Genomic DNA, 7,601 nt, shown 5'->3' on the forward strand with positions numbered 1-7,601 from the left:
AATTAAGCTAGATTAGCGATTACAGCTAATTAAGCTAGATTAGCGATTACTGCTAATTAAGCTAGATTAGCGATTACAGCTAATTAAGCTAGATTAGTGATTACTGCTAATTAAGCTAGATTAGCGATTACAGCTAATTAAGCTAGATTAGCGATTACAGCTAATTAAGCTAGATTAGCGATTACAGCTAATTAAGCAAGATTAGCGATTACAGCTAATTAAGCTAAATTAGCGATTACAGCTAATTAAGCTAGATTAGCGATTACTGCTAATTAAGCTAGATTAGCGATTACAGCTAATTAAGCTAGATTAGCGATTACAGCTAATTAAGCTAGATTAGCGATTACAGCTAATTAAGCTAGATTAGCGATTACAGCTAATTAAGCTAGATTAGCGATTACAGCTAATTAAGCAAGATTAGCGATTACAGCTAATTAAGCTAAATTAGCGATTACAGCTAATTAAGCTAGATTAGCGATTACTGCTAATTAAGCTAGATTAGCGATTACAGCTAATTAAGCTAGATTAGCGATTACAGCTAATTAAGCTAGATTAGCGATTACAGCTAATTAAGCTAGATTAGCGATTACAGCTAATTAAGCTAGATTAGCGATTACAGCTAATTAAGCTAGATTAGCGATTACAGCTAATTAAGCTATATTAACGATGGCGGGTAATTTAGCTATATTTACGATGGCGGGTAATTAAGCTATATTACCGATGGCGGGTAATTAAGCTGGATTACCGATGGCGGGTAATTTAGCTAGATTACCGATGGCGGGTAATTTAGCTAGATTACCGGTGGCGGGTAATTTAGCTAGATTACCGGTGGCGGGTAATTAAGCTAGATTACCGGTGGCGGGTAATTAACCTAGATTACCGATGGCGGGTAATTAACCTAGATTACTGAGGGCGGGTAATTAGCCAAGATTACCGATGGCGGGTAATTAACCTAGATTACCGATGGCGGGTAATTAAGCCAGATTACCGATGGCGGGTAATTAAGCCAGATTACCGATGGCGGGTAATTAAGCTAGATTACCGATGGCGGGTAATTAAGCTAGATTACCGATGGCGGGTAATTAAGCTAGATTACCGATGTCCGGTAATTAAGCTAGATTACCGATGGCGGGTAATTAAGCTAGATTACCGATGGCGGGTATTTAAGCTAGATTACCGATGGCGGGTAATTAAGCTAGATTACCGATGTCTGGTAATTAAGCTAGATTACCGTTGGCGGGTAATCAAGCTAGATTACCGTTGGCGGGTAATTAAGCTAGATTACCGATGTCCGGTAATTAAGCTATATTACCGATGGCGGGTAATAAAGCTAGATTACCGATGGCGGGTAATTAAGCTGGATTACCGATGGCGGGTAATTTAGCTACATTACCGATGGCGGGTAATTTAGCTAGATTACCGTTGGCGGGTAATTAAGCTAGATTACCGTTGGCGGGTAATTTAGCTACATTACCGATGGCGGGTAATTAAGCTAGATTACCGATGGCGGGTAATTAAGCTAGATTACCGATGGCGGGTATTTAAGCTAGATTACCGATGGCGGGTAATTAAGCTAGATTACCGATGTCTGGTAATTAAGCTAGATTACCGTTGGCGGGTAATCAAGCTAGATTACCGTTGGCGGGTAATTAAGCTAGATTACCGATGTCCGGTAATTAAGCTATATTACCGATGGCGGGTAATAAAGCTAGATTACCGATGGCGGGTAATTAAGCTGGATTACCGATGGCGGGTAATTTAGCTACATTACCGATGGCGGGTAATTTAGCTAGATTACCGTTGGCGGGTAATTAAGCTAGATTACCGTTGGCGGGTAATTTAGCTACATTACCGATGGCGGGTAATTTAGCTAGATTACCGTTGGCGGGTAATTAAGCTAGATTACCGGTGGCGGGTAATTAAGTTAGATTACCGGTGGCAGGTAATTAAGCTAGATTACCGGTGGCAGGTAATTAAGCTAGATTACCGGTGGCGGGTAATTAAGTTAGATTACCGGTGGCAGGTAATTAAGCTAGATTACCGGTGGCAGGTAATTAAGCTAGATTACCGGTGGCAGGTATTTAAGCTAGATTACCGGTGGCAGGTAATTAAGCTAGATTACCGGTTGCAGGTAATTAAGCTAGATTACCGGTTGCAGGTAATTAAGCTAGATTACCGGTGGAAGGTAATTAAGCTAGATTACCGGTGGAAGGTAATTAAGCTAGATTACCGGTGGAAGGTAATTAAGCTAGATTACCGGTGGCGGGTAATTAAGCTAGATTACCGGTGGCGGGTAATTAAGTTAGATTACCGGTGGCGGGTAATTAAGCTACATTACCGGTGGCGGGTAATTAAGCTAGATTACCGGTGGCAGGTATTTAAGCTAGATTACCGGTGGCAGGTAATTAAGTTAGAATACCGGTGGCAGGTAATTAAGCTACATTACCGATGGAAAGTAACTAAGCTAGATTGCCGATAAGCATACGACTTGGTCCACATTTCTATGCCTTGTGTTGGTGCACAATTCTATGACATCTGTTGGTGCTCAGATCTATGGAATCTTTTTATGCTCAGGCCTACTTAACCTTTTTGTGGTATAACAACCGCTTGCTCTGTAATTTGCTTGTGAAAATGACGGGAAAGCAATTTGAGTTTGACTGGATGTTGGTTTCGTGATCTTTAGAGGGCTATACATTAGGTCAATTTTTGAAACTTCGAATTAACGAACACTTCTTGTTTTGATACGGTTTATACTTTATCAGCTATTAACGTTTTTGTGTCCATTTTATTCCCCTTGTAGGGCTCAACCTAATTGTAAATATTTGAGAGAAAAAATGGAAAACGCGTATTATTTTTAAAATGATATATAAGTGTCATATTAAAATATTTTTACTAAAGTAATTTTGGTGAAAAAAACTAAGATAAGAATTTTTTCAAATAATTGATGTTTTATAATCATGTGTTAAAAAGTGAAAATTGAATTTCTGTTACTTCAGGCAATTAATTTTCTACACTTATCTCTTACTTTTTTACGTCTTTGTCTACAAAGACAGTTTTTATTAATTGTTACAGTTTTTGTAACAGAATTTCTTATAAGAAACCATTATTAGGCCTATAAATTGTTAAAAAAGCGTAAATTAACTGTAGACAAAGCTACAGTAACCAGTGAACTACGCTGGCTGAATGCTGAGCCTCTAACGGTATTTTCGGGTTTATCCTTTTTAGCCATATCGTAGTATACGATAGGCTCTTAGTTTGACCCGAGCCGTAGTAGTAGTAGTAGTAGTAGTAGTAACAGTAGTGGCCGGAGTTTTCACTATCGTTATCGTTATATTTTAGCTTAAAAGGAACTCGATAGTACCTAAACCCACCAATAGGGGTAGCTGAGCTCTATTAGAGATTTTATTTTAATTAAAATTTTTTTTTGGTCGCAGCCGGGATTCGAACCCGGGTCGTTCACGCAGCAGTAAGACACTCTACCCACTATACCACGAGGGCTTGACAATAAGAGCGAGTTTTCTTCCTTTAATTTATCTCTAAAGGGTCGGGGATGGGGGGAGGGTACCTCTCTATCTGTGGGGTCGGATACTTTTGAATTTTTATCTGTGGGGTCGGACACTTCTGATTTTTTTTTATTTTAGGTTTTCATATTTATTTTCTTTTTATTTATGTGTTTCGTTCTCGTTCGGTAGCTATCGTCATCTATGTTATGTTTGACTGGAACGTTTTGGCGGTTAATTCAAATGTGGGTTTAGATAGAGCTAACATAGTGTTAAATGAGCGTTATGCGTTTGATCATTTTAGCATTGCTAAAGGTAATTCGAGGAGATAATCACTAAAATGCGTAATCACTATAACTAAATTTTCTCTTTCAAATGTTTCTAGGCATAAGTCCTTGTTAGAAATTTATAAGATGCGATAAGTGTGAATCGGCATAAGTCTATGTTGTAAACTCATCGAGGGGATTATCACTAAAAACTATCTGTTCTTCAATTCGCCGGAATATTAGAATTACAGCATAAGTAAATTCTATGTTATGTTTGACTGGAACGTTTTGGCGGTTAATTCAAATGTGGGTTTAGATAGAGCTAACATAGTGTTAAATGAGCGTTATGCGTTTGATCATTTTAGCATTGCTAAAGGTAATTCGAGGAGATAATCACTAAAATGCGTAATCACTATAACAAAATTTTCTCTTTCAAATGTTTCTAGGCATAAGTCCTTGTTAGAAATTTATAAGATGCGATAAGTGTGAATCGGCATAAGTCTATGTTGTAAACTCATCGAGGGGATTATCACTAAAAACTATCTGTTCTTCAATTCGCCGGAATATTAGAATTACAGCATAAGTAAATTCTATGTTATGTTTGACTGGAACGTTTTGGCGGTTAATTCAAATGTGGGTTTAGATAGAGCTAACATAGTGTTAAATGAGCGTTATGCGTTTGATCATTTTAGCATTGCTAAAGGTAATTCGAGGAGATAATCACTAAAATGCGTAATCACTATAACTAAATTTTCTCTTTCAAATGTTTCTAGGCATAAGTCCTTGTTAGAAATTTATAAGATGCGATAAGTGTGAATCGGCATAAGTCTATGTTGTAAACTCATCGAGGGGATTATCACTAAAAACTATCTGTTCTTCAATTCGCCGGAATATTAGAATTACAGCATAAGTAAATTCTATGTTATGTTTGACTGGAACGTTTTGGCGGTTAATTCAAATGTGGGTTTAGATAGAGCTAACATAGTGTTAAATGAGCGTTATGCGTTTGATCATTTTAGCATTGCTAAAGGTAATTCGAGGAGATAATCACTAAAATGCGTAATCACTATAACTAAATTTTCTCTTTCAAATGTTTCTAGGCATAAGTCCTTGTTAGAAATTTATAAGATGCGATAAGTGTGAATCGGCATAAGTCTATGTTGTAAACTCATCGAGGGGATTATCACTAAAAACTATCTGTTCTTCGATTCGCCGGAATATTAGAATTACAGCATAAGTAAATTCTATGTTATGTTTGACTGGAACGTTTTGGCGGTTAATTCAAATGTGGGTTTAGATAGAGCTAACATAGTGTTAAATGAGCGTTATGCGTTTGATCATTTTAGCATTGCTAAAGGTAATTCGAGGGGATAATCACTAAAATGCGTAATCACTATAACTAAATTTTCTCTTTCAAATGTTTCTAGGCATAAGTCCTTGTTAGAAATTTATAAGATGCGATAAGTGTGAATCGGCATAAGTCTATGTTGTAAACTCATCGAGGGGATTATCACTAAAAACTATCTGTTCTTCAATTCGCCGGAATATTAGAATTACAGCATAAGTAAATTCTATGTTATGTTTGACTGGAACGTTTTGGCGGTTAATTCAAATGTGGGTTTAGATAGAGCTAACATAGTGTTAAATGAGCGTTATGCGTTTGATCATTTTAGCATTGCTAAAGGTAATTCGAGGAGATAATCACTAAAATGCGTAATCACTATAACTAAATTTTCTCTTTCAAATGTTTCTAGGCATAAGTCCTTGTTAGAAATTTATAAGATGCGATAAGTGTGAATCGGCATAAGTCTATGTTGTAAACTCATCGAGGGGATTATCACTAAAAACTATCTGTTCTTCAATTCGCCGGAATATTAGAATTACAGCATAAGTAAATTCTATGTTATGTTTGACTGGAACGTTTTGGCGGTTAATTCAAATGTGGGTTTAGATAGAGCTAACATAGTGTTAAATGAGCGTTATGCGTTTGATCATTTTAGCATTGCTAAAGGTAATTCGAGGAGATAATCACTAAAATGCGTAATCACTATAACTAAATTTTCTCTTTCAAATGTTTCTAGGCATAAGTCCTTGTTAGAAATTTATAAGATGCGATAAGTGTGAATCGGCATAAGTCTATGTTGTAAACTCATCGAGGGGATTATCACTAAAAACTATCTGTTCTTCAATTCGCCGGAATATTAGAATTACAGCATAAGTAAATTCTATGTTATGTTTGACTGGAACGTTTTGGCGGTTAATTCAAATGTGGGTTTAGATAGAGCTAACATAGTGTTAAATGAGCGTTATGCGTTTGATCATTTTAGCATTGCTAAAGGTAATTCGAGGAGATAATCACTAAAATGCGTAATCACTATAACTAAATTTTCTCTTTCAAATGTTTCTAGGCATAAGTCCTTGTTAGAAATTTATAAGATGCGATAAGTGTGAATCGGCATAAGTCTATGTTGTAAACTCATCGAGGGGATTATCACTAAAAACTATCTGTTCTTCGATTCGCCGGAATATTAGAATTACAGCATAAGTAAATTCTATGTTATGTTTGACTGGAACGTTTTGGCGGTTAATTCAAATGTGGGTTTAGATAGAGCTAACATAGTGTTAAATGAGCGTTATGCGTTTGATCATTTTAGCATTGCTAAAGGTAATTCGAGGGGATAATCACTAAAATGCGTAATCACTATAACTAAATTTTCTCTTTCAAATGTTTCTAGGCAAAAGTCCTTGTTAGAAATTTATAAGATGCGATAAGTGTGAATCGGCATAAGTCTATGTTGTAAACTCATCGAGGGGATTATCACTAAAAACTATCTGTTCTTCAATTCGCCGGAATATTAGAATTACAGCATAAGTAAATTTATACGGTTATAATTTAATCACTGTTTAGAGTAGGGAATCGAGGGGCTATTAACTCTAATTTTATGCACGGTAAATCAATTAAGCATAGAATAAGATAGCGCTATTCACTCATTAGGGTAAGGTATAGAGGGGTTATCCACTCATTAGGGTAGGGAATAGAGGGGCTATTCACTCGTACGATATGGCTACTATTACGAGCCCTTGGGCCGTCTTGTTGAATTTCCTTTTCAAAGGATCACGTGACGTCTTACTCCTCGGATGTGCGTCGAGGTAGGTGCGCGTGAGAGCCATTGTGCCCGGCCGTTATAAAGTACCTTCCCCTTCTATCTTTGACTCTCCTTTCAATTCGTGCTCACTGCCTTTACCAACACATAAAGGCAATATCTTTCCAAAATAAAAAACTCGCCATTTCCTGTTTTTCCCCATTGGATGATTGCCTTGGGTATTCTTTGAATAATTCATTAATTTTAAGTTTTGCAATTGTTTATCAACAAAGAGCTATAGTTCCATATCTAAATTAATAAGTTTGTGGGTAGTCCTCATCTTTACTTGGAGAGGTAATTTTTCTTACCAACTTGGTGCTTAGTTAGGACGGTTATTTGCTAAAGTAGGAAACATTTTAAAATGAAATAAAAATAGGTTTGCCAAAGAAGAACATTCTCAGTACGATGTCAGGACATCGTCGTTATCTGTTAAAAGAAATTTTTACCAAGACAAGTAATATTAATAAAAACTGTCATTGTAGACAAATACAGGAAAGTGTAAAAGATATGTGTAGAAAATAAATTGCCTGAAATCCCAGATATTCAAATTTTCACTTTTGAAGGCATGATTTTATAACATCAATTATTTAAAAAATAAATTTTTATCTTGCTTTTTTTCACGAAAATTACTTCAGTAAAATATTTCAACATGATACATGGGCATCAGTTTAAAATCAGTACGCCTTTGCATT

The sequence above is a fragment of the Phalangium opilio genome, unplaced genomic scaffold (genome assembly GCF_054372755.1).
Source record: "Phalangium opilio isolate 3A_F unplaced genomic scaffold, DU_Popi_V2 ptg000390l_1, whole genome shotgun sequence".
Classification (NCBI taxonomy): Eukaryota; Metazoa; Arthropoda; class Arachnida; order Opiliones; family Phalangiidae; genus Phalangium; species Phalangium opilio.